At 42.5% G+C, this 19,981-nt stretch overlaps 1 protein-coding gene across 2 annotated transcripts in view; it reads left to right on the top strand.

Moving 5' to 3' along the window:
• ZNF385D (zinc finger protein 385D) overlaps positions 1 to 19,981 on the top strand; it is a 585,391-nt gene that overhangs the window by 171,135 nt on the left and 394,275 nt on the right. The window lies entirely within an intron of this gene.

The following is a 19,981-nucleotide window of genomic DNA, read 5'->3' as shown; positions in this document are numbered from 1 at the left end:
AATTACAATTTAGTCTTAAAATGTTATTAATATCCACTATAGATTTTGAGAAACTTAATGTTCCTTGCACTTCCCAGAGTCATGTTGCTAATAATTAATGATTAGCAGAAAATTTGTGCAAAAAATGTAAAATAAATAGTTGCTGATAATTTTAGTGCCACAGATGTAGACACATGTTAATTATTTTATTCTTTATGATCAATGTTTTAGAAAACTGGTTTGCCTTAAAGGGTTATTTTCATCAACATAAATGGTTAAAATTTAAAAGTGTTTGTAAAAACAAGCAACTTTTCTTACCAACCGGAACTCAACCCCCACTCTCATCTCCACCCCCTAAAAACCTATATGTGCATGTAGCTCTTTTAAAGAATAGTACATGCATTCCTCAGTTGCAGAGAAATCAGCTATTCAATTATAGCTGAAAAGCTATTTGTAGATCTGAAGACTCTGTCACTCCAGCTCTACTCCCTACCCAATGCTACTTCCTTCTGTTTGATTGACAACTGCTGTAATTTCATGTAAAAAACCCTGCCATTCAATCAGGTGCAGACAGTGTCCTGTGGGGAATAGGGCTGAGTGACAAGTACTTAAAATCTACAAATAATTATTCTTCCTCATTTGCATATAAATTCAATCATTGACTTTTTAGTAACAAAGGAATGAAATGGCCTTGTAAATATTTTGCTGGACCATGTTGTAAGAGCTACATGCACATATAAGTAGTTTGAGATGTAAAATACTGCTGGTGAATTCCCTTTAAAATTCCTTTCTGTTCACAAGAAGAGATACATTTTAAGCTTTACGGTTTACTACTTATTGAATACATTACTGAACACCTCTACAGTGTATCATTGGTAGCCTATCTGCTAGGCAAGGAGCGCAGTGCTTACAAGTTTACAAGCTTTTTCCAATTGAGATTGTAAGTGCTGAAGCTGATCAGATCACTGGACCTGTTGCGTGTCACTTTGTGCAAGATTTAATAAGTGTAATGAATATTGGCTACACAGGGGGACATTATCTGTTTGACATTGGCAAAGTAAATAATTAGCAAGGCAATATTGATTATTTGAATATCAAGGCAAAAGAAGCCCAATACCTTTTAGAGTTAAGGCCTATTTACTCTGGCCCATAATCTGTCAAATTCTAACGGTGTTGATTAGTGTTGAGCGATACGTCCGATATTTGAAAGTATTGGTATTGAATGGTATCGGCCGATATCCGAAAAATATCGGATATCGCCGATACCGATATCCTATACCAATACAAGTCAATGGGACACAAATATCGGAAGGTATCCGTAATGGTTCCCAGGGTCTGAAGGAGAGGAAACTCTCCTTCAGGCCCTGGGATCCATATTAATGTCTAAAATAAAGAATAAAAATAAAAAATATTGATATACTTACCCTCGGACGGGCCCTGGTTGTCACCGCTGCAATCGCCATGCTTTTCTTCCTAAGAATGAGCGCTTTAATGACCTTCGATGACGTCGCGGCTTGTGATTGGTCACTGAGCGGTCATGTGACCGGTCGCTGAGCGGTCATGTGACTGCTCACGTGACCAATCACAAGCCACGACGTCATCGAAGGTCCTTCACGCGCTCATTCTTAGGAATGAGCGCGTTAAGTACTTTCGATGACGTCGCGGCTTGTGATTGGTCGCGTGAACGGTGACATGACCGCTCAGTGACCAATCACAAGCCGCGACGTCATCGAAGGTACTTAACAAGCTCATTCATAGGAAGGAAAACATGGCGATTGCAGCGGTGACAACCAGGGTCCGTCCGAGGGTAAATATATCAATATTTTTTTATTTTTATGCTTTATTTTACACATAAATCTAAATCCCGATACCGATTCCCGATATCACAAAAATATCGGAACTCAGTATCGGAATTCCGATACCGCAAATATCGGCCGATACCCGATACTTGCGGTATTGGAATGCTCAACACTAGTAGTGATCCATGGTTCACAATAATTGTGTAATATAAATGAGTTCAGCAACTGAATTATGTGTCAAAAAACAGTCATTCATCGTACATGAAATTGTTTAGGCAAACAAAAAAATTCTCGTTCAATGTTTGAAAATGTGCGTAATGTTAATGGAGATTGTTTGCTTATTCAACGATTTGACCCGCAAAAGGTAGGAGTGGAAATTCATGTTTTAACAAAGTTGACCATGTTCCAAGGCAAAAAATAGTTTAGTACCAGTGAAAGTATTTTAGCGAGTATATATTGTCAGATGAATCAAGTACATATTCAAAATTAACTGAAGAAATTGCTTCAGAAATTTGATTAAATATTCTTTATAAAGAAAAAGCTGGTTTTGTTTATAATACTTTATGCATTCATGCATTAAAAATAATTACTATCACTTTTGAGATTTGATCGTTGAGGTTACCAATACCTTAGATTATTTGTCTGTGTGAACAGAATGCACAAAAAAGTAAGAGCAAATGGGTTGCTCTGCGCTACCGACCAAAGAATGGAAGATGCCAATCCAGAAGTATATAGTTTATTAGTCAACGCGTTTCAGAGTACATAACTTCTTCATCAGGACATCACTGATAACTTTTCCGGGGGTCAAAATACCAGGAGATAGCATATCAAAGCGAAAGGAAAAGACAAAGGAATAATCCGGCCACGGTTCAAAGGGTCAGGCAGCAGAAGATCAGAACTCAGACTAATAGAATCAGGCAAACACTCATCACGAAGCACGGACTACATCTGTCATGGATTAGTTTATCAGTGATGCTTCAAATTATATGGATATTCTCAAGATATGTTATAGCCTTTAACTTGAGCTAACATCAAAACCACTAAAAGAGTACTTGAAAATCTTCCAAAAATCTATAAAAAAAAATCAAGGAAAAGGTAGAGATGCTTACCTGCCCAGGCCTCAAAACAAATGCACTAACAGGGTGCAGTGGACCCATCTAAAGATGGTGGCTACACAGGTGCAGTAATACTGATGAGACAGCCAGCCTACATTCAGGGATTGGCCGTTTGGTACACCAGTACGCAAAAAGATACAGTCTGTATGCGGCAATGTTCACACATAGGAGATGCAGAGCATCTGGTTCACAGCATATTAATGATGCCCATTCTCTTAGATCAGGCGGGTGCCCAGTGCATCCTGTGTTAGCAGAGGCCATAGTTTACAGAGCTATCTGGGCCCAACTGCACCCTGAAAACATGTAAAGTGCAGAAAACACATAGCAATATATGTGAGGTATTAGTTGATATTGTGGCCAAAATATGGAAGCTCACAACCCACGTCAAGGGTCCTCACATTTTTTGAGTCCTACTCTAACATCAAAACCACAAAAAGAGAACTTGAAAATCCTTCAAAAATCTATAAAAAATAAGTTAGTGCATTTGTTTTGAGGCCTGGGCAGGTAAGTATCTCTTTAATTTGAGCTGTACGTTTGGTGATTCTGCTGATGAATATGTGGTATCTAATGTGTAAAGAAGAAGACAGTCTTAGATACATTTTACTTGACAGTATTTGGAGCTACATTAAAACTGAACACCATAATATACATTCCCATGAAGCTTTTAGTTATTCTGTTTTTACAAATTAGCCTATAATACACCTTAACTAAGGGCATATTTTCTATTTGGAGATTTTGTTGCAGACGTTTTTGTGATTGTCCTATTCCTTTTCATAGGGCATGTAGAAATGTGTTTGCCACAAAATAACCTAATTTACAAAAATAGAACTCATTTTAATTTGCAGACATTTCTGCAAAACATGTGAATAGACCTTAAAAGCAGGTGAGTAAGCAAGTTGCAATTCCCTTCCTAAATGACAACTCCTAAAACCTAAGTCTCTATAAAATCAACTGCCTCAAACAAATCTGTTAAAATAAAATAAAAAAATAATGCGGTCTTTTTCAATATAACGTAACCAGAGGTCCAACATACTTCTCTAATGAAGAATAATGCATATCACAGAGGAAAATATGGTATGGTATTCCTTTTATCTAAACCCCACCCCTGCTTATCTTTTCCTGCAGTCAATGACCTAAGAAGAACATGTCATATCTTGTCATGTTGTATTGTCAAGGTTCTTTTCATAAAACTGTAAAATGCAATAGCCATATAAAGTGATTTTGAGCACTTAATCAATAAAAAATGGACAAGTTATGTATTGGCTAGTGTTGAGCGATACCATCCGATACTTGAAAGTATTGGTATCGGATAGTATCGGCCGATACCCGAAAAGTATCGGATATCGCCGATACCGATACCAATACAAGTCAATGGGACATCAAGTATCGGAAGGTATCCTGATGGTTCCCAGGGTCTGAAGGAGAGGAAACTCTCCTTCAGGCCCTGGGATCCATTTTATTGTGTAAAATAAAGAATTAAAATAAAAAATATTGATATACTTACCTCTCCGGAGGCCCCTGGACATCACCGCTGGTAACCGGCAGCCTTCTTTGCTTAAAATGAGCGCGTTTAGGGCCTTCCATGATGTCACGGCTTCTGATTGGTCGCGTGCCGCTCATGTGACCGCCACACGACCAATCACAAGCCGTGACGTCATTCTCAGGTCCTAAATTCCTAGAATGAGGAGTTTAGGGCCTGAGAATGACGTCGCGGCTTGTGATTGGTCGCGTGGTGGTCACATGAGCGGCACGCGACCAATCAGAAGCCGTGACGTCATGGAAGGCCCTAAACGCGCTCATTTTAAGCAAAGAAGGCTGCCGGTTACCAGCGGTGATGTCCAGGGGCCTCCGGACAGGTGAGCATATCAATATTTTTTATTTTAATTCTTTATTTTACACATTAATATGGATCCGATACCGATTCCCGATACCACAAAAGTATCGGAACTCGGTATCGGAATTCCGATACCGCAAGTATCGGCCGATACCCGATACTTGCGGTATCGGAATGCTCAACACTAGTATTGGCACATACTCAGATGTTTATTATGACATTAATAAGACATTAGTCATATTGAATATAGGCTAATTCGTGGTTAAAATTTCTATTCAGGAAATATATATATATATTTTTATAATGTCATTTGTTGAGGAGGCACCATTTTATATTTGTGCTTCTTACAAAATTAATATATAATCAAAAAGCTAATTTAATTCAGTTCTTCAATATAAAAAGTGAATCTCATATACAGTATTATATAGAGTCATTACAAACAGAGTGATCTATTTTGAGTGTTTATTTTGATTAATGTTGATGATTATGGCTTACAGCCAATGAACACCCAAAAGTCATGTCAGTAAAATAAAATACTTTATAACACCAGTTTGAAAAATGATTTTAAAATCTGAAATGTTGGCCTACTGAAATGAATGTTCAGTAAATGCACTCAATACTTGGTCGGGGCTTCTTTTGCATCAATTACATAGAAGAGGATTCTTTACTGTTAGGGCAGTGAGAATCTGGAATTGCTTGAATGAGAAGGTGGTGATGGCGAACTCAGTCGAGGGGTTCATGAGAGGCCTGGATGTCTTCCTGGAGCAGAACAATATTGTATCATACAATTATTAGGTTCTGTAGAAGGACGTAGATCTGGGGATTTATTATGATGGAATATAGGCTGAACTGGATGGACAAATGTCTTTTTTCGGCCTTACTAACTATGTTACTATGTTACTGCATCACTGCATCAATGCAGCATGGCATGGAGGTGGTTAGCCTATGGCATTGCTGAGGTGGTATGGAATACCAGGTTGCTTTGGTAGCAACCTTCAGCTTGTCTATATTGTTGGGTTTGGTGTTAGGTGTCGAGTTCCTGCCGCTGCACAGGGGTAATCTCGAACCATGTCCGCTGCGGTCTTCCATTCTTCTCCAGCTGGAGTGGAACCTGCTCAGCGGAGACGTCGGTCCCAGCGCCTGGCTTGGAAAGATACTGCACGTTTGGCTACTGCTGCCCTTCCAGGTTCAGCCATTATAACCAGTACTGTTTGGCAGTGAGCAGGTGTTCTTGGGACTAAGTCCTGCTTTTCTCCTTCTGAGCATGCCCAAGGGAAGACCTCTCATTGGAGATCGGGGGTCACATGCACAGGTCCTGTAGCAGCTCCTATTGGTCCACCAGGAAGGTCCTGGAGAGCTACAACTATAAAAGGTTTGCATGGCTGCATGGCCACATGGCTATGCGCTAGTATCATTTGTGTTTGGCTGTTGCCAGTGGATGCTCTACCACTCAGTATATATGTGGTGTGGGTCTGTTTAGCTTTGGGGCTGTACACTCAGGCAGGCAGCTATCATCAGTGGGGGCAATTAGCCTTGGCTTAGCATCTGGATCCTTCATGTGTGCGGTTAGCACAGAAGAGTTCCATAGCAAGCACAACCCTAAATAGGGTATTTATCTCTGTGTACAGAGCGACTCTGTGAGGCAATAGAGCTCGCTTTCATTTTGCATGGGGTGAAGTTTAACCCATGTGTGAGCTCAGTGTCCATCTGCCATTACTTTGCAGCAGGTATCTCTGCATGGTGGACCCTGGGCTGCGAACACACCTCGTATCATTCTCTCTATTACTTGGTGCGTTCCGCTAGCCTTAACAGTATACTAGCACCATGGTCTGGCTAGTAAACGTGAACGAACAGCAACTGCTGCGGTTCATCCAGCAGCTGGAGGGCAAGTTGGCGGCTTTCGAATGCACAACCTCAACTGTGCATGTTACCGCTGTAGCTGTTCAGGCTGCTAGCGTGGCTGCAGCAAGTTTGTCCACCGCCACCCCTGTTCCGACCTTATCTCGCCTCCCGCTGCCAGATAAAAACTTTGGTGATAGTAAATCTTGTAGGGGTTTCATGAGCCAGTGTGCAATACACCTCGAGCTCCTGGCTGCACGTTTTCCCACAGAGCGGGCAAAGGTGGGATTCATTACATTTCTCTTGTCGGACAGGGCGTTGGAGTGGGATACGCCGCTGTGGGAGCATGGCGATCATGTGGTGCAGAGTGCTCCACTGTTCTTGAACACTCTGAAACAGGTCTTTTTAGGACATCTCGAGTCATCCATGGTACGGCGCTCCAACTGTTGGCATTGACTCAGAGCTCGTCCATGGTCAGCCATTTTGCCGTCCACTTCCGGACTTTAGCATCTGAGCTGGAGTGGTCGGATAAAACCCTTATCCCTGTATTTTGCAGGGGGCTGGCTGACCATATGAAGGACGCTTTGGCCACTAGAGAGATTCCTGCCACACTGGAGGAGCTAATAGCTGTTTCTACTCGCATAGATCTTCGTTTTAAGAAACGAAGGTTGGATCGAGCCCAGTGTAGGCAGGGGTTTCAGCTGGCTCCCACCTTCACCAAACCTTTGGAATCTCCGGTCCAGGCGCCCGAGTCACATGAGGCCATGGAGGTGTCACGAGTGGGATCTAAGTCCCGGACTGCTCGTGCCCTCAAGGTCTGTCATGTCTGCTGGCAGTCAGGACATCTTGCCTCCAGATGTTCCCAGCGGTCGGGAAAATGTCAACGTCTAGTGGTTGTAGAAGTAGGTACAATAGACACGGCGATGTTTTCCTCCAAACTGTCCTTTAAGGGGACAATTGCCATAAGCTCATCCACTCATTCGGTAGAGCTTTGCGTGGATTCTGGGGCGGAGGGCAATTTTATGTCATCTGCCTTTGCCCGGCAACATGCAATACCCCTGGTGATGCTCACCAAACCAGTGACCGTACGAGTGGTGAATGGGTCAACACTGCTCTCACAGATAACACACCAGTTTATCCCATTTACTCTATCTATATTGCCATCTCATCAGGAGATTGTTTCTCTACTCGTCATTCCTGAGGGAATTGATGAGGTCCTGTTAGGGATACCATGGCTACGGTAACACTCCCCTCATATTGAGTGGTCCACAGGCAGAATTTTGGGATGGAGTGATTCTTGTGAGGGAAGATGTCAGAGGGAGTGCGTTCAGGTTGCTACTACTGAGGTACCCGCAGATCTTTCCTCTCATCCCAAGCAATATTGGCCCTATGCGGACTTGTTCTCCAAAAGGGCTGCGGAGACCCTTCCGCCTCACTGCCCCTCTTGCCTGGTGCTGAGCCTCCTCGTGGTCGAGTCTACCCATCATTTCTCCCGGAGGCGGAGACAATGTCTCAGTACATCCAGGAGAACCTGGCAGGAGGATTCATTATGAAGTCAGTGTCACCTGCAGGGGCTGGGTTCTTCTAGCAGAAGAAGAACGGAAAAATAATGTCCATGCATAGATTACAGGGGTCTTAACGCCATTACCGATAAGAACAAGTACCCACTGCCCCTAATATCTGAGCTCTTTTATAGGCTTCGGGAAGGAAGGGTATTTACTAACCTAGATCTGCTGGGTACTTACAATCTGATTCGCATCTGTGAGGGGGACAAATGGAAGATGGCTATTAACACCAGGGATGGGCACTATGAATACCTGGTGATGTCCTTCGGGCTCTGTAATGCCCCAGCCATTTTCCAAGACTTTGTGAGCGATATCTTCCAGGATATGCTCTTCACCTCGGTTGTAGTCTATCTGGATGATATTCTCATCTACTCTCCTGATATAGACTCCCACTGGAGAGATGTTTGCAAAGTCTTCAGCCTCCTACGGGCAAACTCCCTCTCTGCCAATTTGGAGAAGTGTGTGTTTGAGCAGGAGTCTTTGCCTTTCTTGGGCTATATTATCTCGGCCCAAGGAGTGGCTATGGATCCTTCCAAGCTACAGGCTGTTATGGACTGGCAGGAACCCCATTCTCTCAAAGCGGTGCAGCGCTTTATGGGGTTCATCTACTATTATTCCCAGTTCATTCCTCACTTCTCAACTTTGGTAGCTCCCCTGGTTGCTGTCACCAAGAAGGGAGAAAATCCCAAATTGTGGTCGGAGGAGGTCTCCAAGGCCTTCCTCTCTATTAAGTCCCATTTTGCTAGCTCTGCCATTCTACATCGCCCCGATGTAGATAAGCCATTTAAAATGGAGGTGGATGCCTCATCTGTCGGTGCAGGAGCAGTCCTCTTCCAAAAGGATGCTCAAGGTCAGAAGCATCCTTACTTCTTCTTCTCTAAGACCTTTTCACCAGCGGAGAGGAATTATTCCATCGGGGACAGGGAGTTGCTAGCTATGAAGTTAGCCTTCTCGGAGTGGAGACAAATCCTGGAGGATGCTCGTTTTCCCTTCCAAATGTTTACCGACCACAAACATTTGGTTTATTTGCAGACTGCCCAGCGGCTAAACTCCTTCCAGGCTAGATAGTCCCTGTTCTTCTCCTGGTTCTACTTTATTCTCCATTATCTTTCCGGGGAGAGGAACATCCGTGCCAATGATCTCTCTCGCTCCGTGGTGTCTTCAGTAGAGGAGGAGGAGGAGCCTTGGCTAATTTTTCCTTCTGAGAGCCTGAGGATTGTGGCCCCAATTTCGCTAGAGTCTGTGCCCCCGGGCAAGACTTTTGTGCCATCTAATTTGCGACCTTAGGTTCTCTCTTGGGCTCACTTGTCCAGGGTGGGTGGACATTTTGGGACCAAGAGGACATCTGAGCGTCTGATGAGGATGTACTGGTGGCCGCATATTTCCCATGATGTCGGGGATTATATTCGAGAATCAGTCTCCTCGGCAATGGACCGCTGGGCTACTTTACCCCCTGCTGGTGGCAGACAGGCCCTGAGAGATGGTCAGGATGGACTTCATGGTGTGCTTACCCAAGTCTCGTAGCTGCACCGTTATCTGGGTTGTTACCGACCATTTTTCTAAAATGGTGCACTTGGTGCCGCTTCCACGGTTACCTTCTACACGGGTCTTGGCTGCGTTGTAAATTAAACATGTTTTCCATCTACATGGCATGCCTGACAAAATTGTCAGTGACCGGGGTCCCCAGTTTACATCTTGGTTTTGAAGAGAGCTCTGTCGTTTACTCAGCATTGAGCTGAATCTCTCTTCTGTGTACCATCCCGAGACGAATGGGTTGATAGAGAGGGCCAACCAGATCAACAGAGCTCACTTTCATTTCACACGGGGTGAAGTTTAACCCACGTGTGAGCTCAGTGTCCATCCACCATCACTTTGCAGCAGGTATCTCTGCACGGTGGACCCCAGGCTGCGAACGCACCTCGTATCATTCTCTCTATTACTTGGTGCGTTTCACTAGCCTCAACATCTGGTTTCTCTCATCTTCCTCTTGACAGTTCCCCATATATTGTCTATGGGGTTAAGATCAGGCGAGTTTGCTGGCAAATCAAGCACAGTGATACTGTTCTTTTTAAATCAGGTACTGATACTTTTGGCAGTGTGGACAAGTGCCAAGTCCTGCTGGAGAATGAAATTTCCATATCCAAAAAGCTTGTCGACAAAGGGAAGCAAGAAGTGCTCTAAAATTTCCTGGCAGATGGCTGCGCTGACTTTGGCCTTGAAAAAACACAGTGGACCTACAACAGCAGATTACATGACTTCCCAAACCATCACTGATTGTGGCAGCTTCACAAAAGATCTCAAGCAGCTTGGATTGTGTGAATATCCACTCTTCCTCCAGACTCTGGGACTTTGATTTCCAAATGAAATTAAAAATTTACTTTCATCTGAAAACACCTTGGACCACTAAGCAACAGTCCAGTTCTTTTTCTGCTTGGCCCATGTAAGACGCTTATGGCTTTGTCTATTGGTCATGAGTAGTGTTGAGCGATACCGTCCGATACTTGAAAGTATCGGTATCGGATAGTATCGGCCGATACCCGAAAAATATCGGATATCGCCGATACCGATATCCGATACCAATACAAGTCAATGGGACATCAAGTATCGGAATGTATCCTCATGGATCCCAGGGTCTGAAGGAGAGGAAACTCTCCTTCAGGCCCTGGGATCCATATTAAAGTGTAAAATAAAGAATTAAAATAAAAAATATTGTTATATTCACCTCTCCGGCGGCCCCTGGACATCAGCGGGAGGATCCGGCGTCCGGCACGGCTTCTTTCTTCAAAATGCGCGCCTTCAGGACCTGTGGAATGACGTCCCGGCTTCTGATTGGTCGCGTGCCGCCCATGTGACCGCCACGCGACCAATCAGAAGCCGCGACGTCATTCCTCAGGTCCTAAAAGGCGCTTATTCTAGGACTTTAGCTGAGGAATGACGTCGCGGCTTCTGATTGGTCGCGTGGCGGTCACATGGGCGGCATGCGACCAATCAGAAGCCGGGACGTCATTCCACAGGTCCTGAAGGCGCGCATTTTGAAGAAAGAAGCCGTGCCGGACGCCGGATCCTCCCGCTGATGTCCAGGGGCCGCCGGAGAGGTGAATATAACAATATTTTTTATTTTAATTCTTTATTTTACACTTCCGATACCGATACCCGATATCACAAAAATATCGGATCTCGGTATCGGAATTCCGATACCGCAAGTATCGGCCGATACCCGATACTTGCGGTATCGGAATGCTCAACACTAGTCATGAGTGGCTTGCCACTTGTAGTCCATGTCCTGGATGCGTCTATGTGTGGTGGCTCTTGAAGCAATGACTCCAGCAGCAGTCCACTCCTTGTGAATCTCCCTTACATTTTTTAATGGCTTTTTCTTAACAATCCTTTCAAGGCTGCAGTTATCCCTGTTGCTTGTTTACCTTTTTCGACCACACTTTTTCCTTCCACTCAACCTTCCATTAATATGCTTGGATACAGCACTCTGTGAACAGCCAACTTCTTTATCAATGACCTTTTATGGCTTACCCACTTTGTGGAGTGTGTCAATGACTGCCTTCTGGACATCTGTCAAGTCAGCAGTCTTCCCCAAGATTGTGGAGCCTACTGAAACAGACTAAGGGACCTTTTTAAATGCTTATGAAGCCTTTACATTTGTTTTTATTATTTTTTCGAATTTACTGAAATGACTTTGGGGTTTTCATTGGCTGTAAGCCATAATCATGAACATTAACAGAAATAAGCGCTTAAAGTAGATCACTCTGTAATGAATCTATATATGAGTTTCAGTTTTTGTTTTGAGGAACTGAAATAAATTAACTTTTTTATGACATTCTAATTTTGTGAGAAGCACCTGTAATTGTGACTTAATAACGTATCTGGTATTGTACAGCAGTTTAGCACAAATAAACCTTAGTTTATTGCAATGCAGGATCTTTTTTACTTTTACTTTTTGCTTAATCATCTGAAACATTCCACAGTTTCTTTTACTACATCATTAAAAACAGAATTAATTGACAAGTGTCAGTATGCTAGTCACAAAAACTCTTCTGACAGTAATAATTGTGATCTGACGTGCAATCCATAATGATTATAGTTCTTTCAAGCTGAAATGTCGGTTTAGAAAATTATTGATTTTTTTAGTTCTTTTCTAATATCGTGTCTGAGGATCTTATAACAGAATCAAACTGTTCTTGAAAGCTCTTCAGGGCTTAAGTTTAAAACGGACTTGGTTTCAATGAAATGGTTCTATTACTCTTTAGACTGCCAGCATTATTGGAATTTTTTCCTAGTATGTACCTACACTTTACAGCTTTTTGTAAACAGAATTTTTAAATATAACATGGCTTTAAAAGTAAGTTAGATTGGTTGGGGACCAGGTCCTGAGACCACCAATGAAACAAAATCCAAACACTGACCCAAAGCACTTACTTCAGGAGTTAGAAGCGCTCATGTCCTACATGAGCATGTGCACAAAGCAGTATATAGGCCCAATAGAAAACCTATGAGGCTGTACACCACTCTGTGCACATGCTCATGAAGACAGTGTTTAGAGCCATCGGTGGGTGTCTCATGAGACAGACTCCCATCTATCTACAGGATGTCTAGGAACATATAATATGTAAAAAATATAGTATAGGTGGACTGGAAATGATGTGCAGTATGTGTTTGGTTTATGTGCTTAATCCACTGGTATGGAAAATTAATTGCATCTTTGAGGAAATGTTGCTGAAGAAGGTGAATTTCTGTTAAACTGTTGACCGTGAAGTTACAGCTAACTTAGTTATAAATTATAAGTTATAAAGAACATCCATCACTAGTTCAATATGAAGTCAAATTCTACATTGATGCTGATTCCATTGATAAAAGTAACATAACACTGACTGTTTTAATCCAGAAAGTTGAAGTGATTGTTTTTCCACTGATGCCCACACAGCCCAATTGAATTCAAGGGTATAATAATGGGTGTATGATCACAACATGTGTACGAAATACCAGTCTTGATGAATTTTGTATACTGAGTTTGGCCTTATGCACAAAGCAGAGTATATACTGTATTTAGGCTCTATATATACAGTTGTGTGATGCCTATGTATAAACCATATTAGCTAGGTATTTCCCCAGCTCACACTGCATTTGTGCAGTATATCCAGCATTTGCGTCTGAATTTCCAAGGATTTAGACAAAGCCTGAAATAGAGCCATATACATCAAATAGGGCTCATTCAGACATCAGTGATTTTTCATCAGTATTCGTACGACAAAACCTGGAGTGTAAAATACAGAGAAACTGTAATTGAAAGATTGACACTTGTTTTGTTATTTTTCTTTTGGAGATATTGATTTTGGCATTTCAAACACTGATGAAAAATCATCACACACAGGAGGAGTTCAAATGGCATAATTTGTTATTTATATATTTATTTTCATTTTATTTTTATTTTTACTGTCCATCTTTCCATACAGGCACAAGAAGGTAGTCTGCTATGTTGTTGCGCCATGAGGAAAAAATGTACTTTTCCGGTAAAAAAAAACTTGCATAGAGTTTCTTTGTGTCATAAGAGCTTCTGTCTGAATCCCATTTTTCGGGGATTCAGACAGAACTTCACGGATGTAAGCCAAAAAGTCAGCATCAATAGGGCCGTAGAATTTGTGATTTAGTAGCCAAATTTCAACAATAGGCATATTATATATTGATAGCATATTTGATGCCAGGTTAAATTATTGTAATTTATGTTATCAAAAGGATTTCTGCCTTGTATACTGACACTGTTCTGCAATTGATTATTTCTATTTGCATCTCACAAATTGTCTCTTCAGAGAGGAAGAGGACTAGATCTCTAATGCCACCTATAGGAAGTAGCAATCCTAGAAGTCTATGTCGACCCTTTAACGAGCCTTGTCATATGACTTAGGATTAGAGCCTAAACCAGAGTCTCAACTTGCAGACACTGTTTCCCAGAGGTGCGATGGAAAAGTCTCCTCATCTCAGCATGGTTAATATGTCACTCTCTGCAAGGAAAAATGTTACCCCTTGGATTCCGGTCAGACGCCTCTCACACAACCAAACCAGATCTCACACTTTGCACTGACGAGGGGCAGTACCCCGAAACACAATGTCTGCAAATTGAGATTCTGGTTTTGGCTTTTATCCTAAGTCATGTGACAAGGCTCGTTAAAGGGTCGAAATTGACTTCTGTTACTTCCTATAGGTGGCACTAGAGTTCTAGTCATCTTCCTCTCTGCAGAGACAATTTGCATATTTCCCAGAGGAGCATTACGGCTTTAAGTGTCCTCATCTCGGCATGCTTAACATGTCACTCTCCGCAAGGAGAAACATTACCCCTTGGATCAATTAGCATCTCGGTAATTCTGAAGTAATATAAATCTAGACAACTATAAAGGTTTATTCAATACAGTACGGTGCCGTCATCACTTTCCATGCATTCTGCTCTATATTTGGTGATAATTCAATTACTTCTCTAAGTTAAGTAATAATTTTAATTGGGTAATACAGAAATATCTCTGTGAATAAACTAATTCACCTTTTACTGAATTGTGTTGATTCATGTTTGAGCAAAGCTTGGTTTAGATGTATGTCAGAAAAAAGTTGCGTTTATGAGAAATGGAAACAAATGACTAAAATGATCACAATTACAGCATACAGTGTATTGGCAGCGTCTGATCGATTTGTTTCTGCAAACCTACAAAATAATTACAGTGAAGGTATAAAAAATATATTGCATTGTTTTTTATTTTGTCAAAACACACAAATTTGGCTTAGAAGCTTTGATGTGATATTTTGAGTCTTCTGATCTAAGCACTTTACATTATTCAAAATATTAAACCCGCCAGATTTGTCATCATGTCTGTATAGTTATTGCTTACTATTATGTTTGTCCATTAGTAGAATGTAGGGTTAGCTACAATAAAGCTTAAGATTTTTAGTAGAGATGACAGAATTTATTCATGTGAAATTGAATCATACTCGAACATAGAATAAAACCCGCATTTTTCAGAGTACAGATTTTTGGAAATTCACTTTGTAAAAAATTTGCTGAACTGTTGATGGCCAAGAAAAGTAGAAAAAAGTATACTAATCTCAATGCTCACCTGTCAAGACTCTCCATGCTCACTGCCCATTGTATGGTCCACACATCTGCCTCTTTTTACCCTCGTCGATAGCTTCACCTTCCGTCTTGCTCATTCTAGCTTGGAACTTCTAGGCACAGTCACACCTCATAGGTCACTACATGTTGTATGTCATTTTATCATGTAAGTGAAATGCACAGTGACCTACGAGACATGGTCATGACCAGAAATCCCAACCTAGAATGAACAATTCACAGATGGAAAAGTAGAAAGAGGACTGGATGGCAGACAGTGCTGTTTGCTGTCTCCTGCCAACCATCCTGTCCTTCTGTACTTCCTTCTGCCATCTTAGCACTGGCATGTTTACTGTAGGCCGGGAGTTTGAGCCATAAGTAGGCCTCAAATGTCAATTCAAATGACATGACTTTGAGACATGCGTTGCACAGTGACCAACAATGCCTGGTCATAGTTGTAAGTCTCGGCCTAAAGTTAGCAGGCCTAGAGATACAGTTTCCAAAGGGGGAAAGCAGAATTGGTTCTGAGGACTGGATGGCAGGCAATACACAGCAGAAAAGCTAGAAAGGTAAGCCATGAGGCAAGCATTACTATGCTGTAGGGTCATTCAACATTCAATTTGCAGAAAAATACTGCTGCAAATCAGATTTCTCTTTAAAATCCTCACAATCTGGCAAATTCAAATTTTGTCAGATCTGCTCATCTCTATTTTTAAGTAATTAAAAAAAATGAATGAAAGAAAACTTTACAGGACAGAAATAATATTTGTATATGTAGATTGAAAGCAATGTTTCTAGAGATAAGCACAAGTAAATTTAAGGAGCTATTGCTAGTGCTACACACTGTACATATATAATATGAAAAAGCATTATTCATAAACCAAGACTTTATGTTTTGGATGGTAAAATGTTAGAATTCGGAATGGTATTTTATCATACACAAGATTGTTTTGCAAAGTAACAGGGCTTGCCTAGTGATGTAGATTGGCAATTGTGCAGTATTTCGGCTTCCTGGTTCCTAGGAGAGGTGCATTAGTGATTTATTACACACATGCTAGCCACCTTAGGGAGAGACCCAAGTTGGGCTAAATGTAGCGGGACGAAAGAGACCGAAAAGCCCTCTACTTAAAGGAAATACATAGTGGATGCTTTCCTGAAACGGAAAGTACTTGCAAGCAGCATAATACAAAGAATAGCTGGTTTACCCAGAATCCTTTGCAGTAGGCGGAGCTATGCAAATCATCTCTTTCCACCCCAGTCTAATCCACAGCGCTTGGAACCGCCAAGCGTGCAATGCTGCGGATTAGTTTCTAAATTTACACAGCCAACCAATTCCTACCTGTGGACACGTGTTTCGGGCTTTAGGCCCTCATCAGCACAGGGCTGGAATTGGTTGGCTGTATGGAGTGGGGCTCGGTGAGCAAGCGATACACACATGCTAGCCACCTTAGGGAGAGACCCAAGTTGGGCTAAATGTAGCGGGACGAAAGAGACCGAAAAGCCCTCTACTTAAAGGAAATACATAGTGGATGCTTTCCTGAAACGGAAAGTACTTGCAAGCAGCATAATACAAAGAATAGCTGGTTTACCCAGAATCCTTTGCAGTAGGCGGAGCTATGCAAATCATCTCTTTCCACCCCAGTCTAATCCACAGCGCTTGGAACCGCCAAGCGTGCAATGCTGCGGATTAGTTTCTAAATTTACACAGCCAACCAATTCCTACCTGTGGACACGTGTTTCGGGCTTTAGGCCCTCATCAGCACAGGGCTGGAATTGGTTGGCTGTATGGAGTGGGGCTCGGTGAGCAAGCGATACACACATGCTAGCCACCTTAGGGAGAGACCCAAGTTGGGCTAAATGTAGCGGGACGAAAGAGACCGAAAAGCCCTCTACTTAAAGGAAATACATAGTGGATGCTTTCCTGAAACGGAAAGTACTTGCAAGCAGCATAATACAAAGAATAGCTGGTTTACCCAGAATCCTTTGCAGTAGGCGGAGCTATGCAAATCATCTCTTTCCACCCCAGTCTAATCCACAGCGCTTGGAACCGCCAAGCGTGCAATGCTGCGGATTAGTTTCTAAATTTACACAGCCAACCAATTCCTACCTGTGGACACGTGTTTCGGGCTTTAGGCCCTCATCAGCACAGGGCTGGAATTGGTTGGCTGTATGGAGTGGGGCTCGGTGAGCAAGCGATACACACATGCTAGCCACCTTAGGGAGAGACCCAAGTTGGGCTAAATGTAGCGGGACGAAAGAGACCGAAAAGCCCTCTACTTAAAGGAAATACATAGTGGATGCTTTCCTGAAACGGAAAGTACTTGCAAGCAGCATAATACAAAGAATAGCTGGTTTACCCAGAATCCTTTGCAGTAGGCGGAGCTATGCAAATCATCTCTTTCCACCCCAGTCTAATCCACAGCGCTTGGAACCGCCAAGCGTGCAATGCTGCGGATTAGTTTCTAAATTAGCTCCGCCTACTGCAAAGGATTCTGGGTAAACCAGCTATTCTTTGTATTATGCTGCTTGCAAGTACTTTCCGTTTCAGGAAAGCATCCACTATGTATTTCCTTTAAGTAGAGGGCTTTTCGGTCTCTTTCGTCCCGCTACATTTAGCCCAACTTGGGTCTCTCCCTAAGGTGGCTAGCATGTGTGTATCGCTTGCTCACCGAGCCCCACTCCATACAGCCAACCAATTCCAGCCCTGTGCTGATGAGGGCCTAAAGCCCGAAACACGTGTCCACAGGTAGGAATTGGTTGGCTGTGTAAATTTAGAAACTAATCCGCAGCATTGCACGCTTGGCGGTTCCAAGCGCTGTGGATTAGACTGGGGTGGAAAGAGATGATTTGCATAGCTCCGCCTACTGCAAAGGATTCTGGGTAAACCAGCTATTCTTTGTATTATGCTGCTTGCAAGTACTTTCCGTTTCAGGAAAGCATCCACTATACATTAGTGATTTATTGACAGTTTAGGCCAGCAGTAATAGGATATGGAACCACTGAACGAGTAAAGTGAAACTTAGTAGCTGGGTGGAGGTGAATATAGACACATAGTATATAACACAGCCCTCATAGTATATAACACAGCGTGCATAGTATATAGCACAGCCCACATAGTATATAGCACAGCTCACATAGTATATAGCACAGCCCGCATAGTATATAACACAGCGCGCATAGTATATAACACAGCCCGCATAGTATATAGCACAGCCCATATAGTATATAACACAGCTCGCATAGTATACAACACAGCCCACATAGTATATAGCACAGCCCGTAGAGTATATAGCTCATCCCGCATAGTATATAACACAGCCCGCATAGTATATAGCACAGCCTCATAGTATATAGCACAGCCCACAGAGTATATAGCACAGTCCGCATAGTATATAGCACAATCCACATAGTATATAGCACAGCCTGCATAGTATGTAGCACAACCCATATAGTATGTAGCACAGCCTGCATAGTATATAACACAGCCTCCCCCATAGAATAAAATATACCCCCCAAAGTAAGTAACACAGCCAACATAGTATAAAACACAGCCTGCATAGTATATAGCATAGACCACAGTACAGTATAGTATAGTATAGCCCACATAGTATATAGCACAGTCCACAGCCCACAGCACAGTATATAGCCTCATAGTATGTAGCACAGCCCACATAGTATGTAGCACAACCCGCATATTATATAGTACAGCCAGCATAGTATATAACACAGCCCGCATAGTATATAACACAGCCCACATAGTATATATAGCACAACCCACATATTATATAACAAAGGAACATAGTATATAGCACCTCCCGCATAGTATATAACACAGACCGCATTGTATGTAACACAGCCTGCAAAGTATATAGCACAGCCCACATAGTATATAGCACAGCCCACATAGTATATAACGCAGTCCACTTTTTCCCCCGAAAATGGCCCCACAGACCAGTACTCACTGTTATAGTAAAAAAGACACTCCTCATCTCTCCTTGTGCCCGCGCTGATCCTTGCTCCTGTCTCAGCGGCTGCACTGCCTCGAACACAGTGAGTGCGCGATTACGTCATCACACACCCCCAGTGTCAGAGGCAGAGCGGAGAGTGATGGGAGAGGGAGCATCAGCTGACACTCTCTTCTTTATCATTGCTTTGAACAGTACAGGCAGAAGCCTGTATAGTTCAATGCGGTGGTGGCGAGGGAGTCGGTACTGGTGTGCCCCTCTGCCTCACAGGGGCCCCATAGCAGCTGCCTGTTGTGCCGCTAGCTGGGGGTCTCTGGGGGAGTGGGGGCCCTAAGCAGCTGCCTGGTCTGCCTGCCCCTAACGCCGGCCCTGCTGATGACGTCATGTTTACAGATATCTCCCACGATGCATTCACTATCCACAGGTATCATGAATTTGTCCTATTTATTAGAGGTGCAACTACGATTTTCTGTACTCCATTTTTAATTTTTGTCACTCCTAATGAAGAGATGTATTAATCAAAGACTTACCGAGATGATTTGCTGATGAGGTGTCTGATGGATACAGATAGCTGTGTCTCAAGGTATTGTGTGGTATTTTTATTTAGTGCTTTCCTAATATTTGGTCATGTAGCTTGGAGCAATATACTATACTATTAAAGGGAATGTGTTCGCATGTTTTTGATGTGGAATCTGACAACACCTGAAGGACAGATAGCCTGATTCCAATGATGAATCATTTAGTATACTGAGTACAGTAGTTATGATATATTGATAGTTT

This window comes from Ranitomeya imitator, chromosome 6, assembly GCF_032444005.1.
Source record: "Ranitomeya imitator isolate aRanImi1 chromosome 6, aRanImi1.pri, whole genome shotgun sequence".
NCBI lineage: Eukaryota > Metazoa > Chordata > Amphibia > Anura > Dendrobatidae > Ranitomeya > Ranitomeya imitator.
The sequence above is the reverse complement of the archived record's forward strand: the minus strand, read 5'-3'. Positions and strand labels throughout refer to the sequence as shown.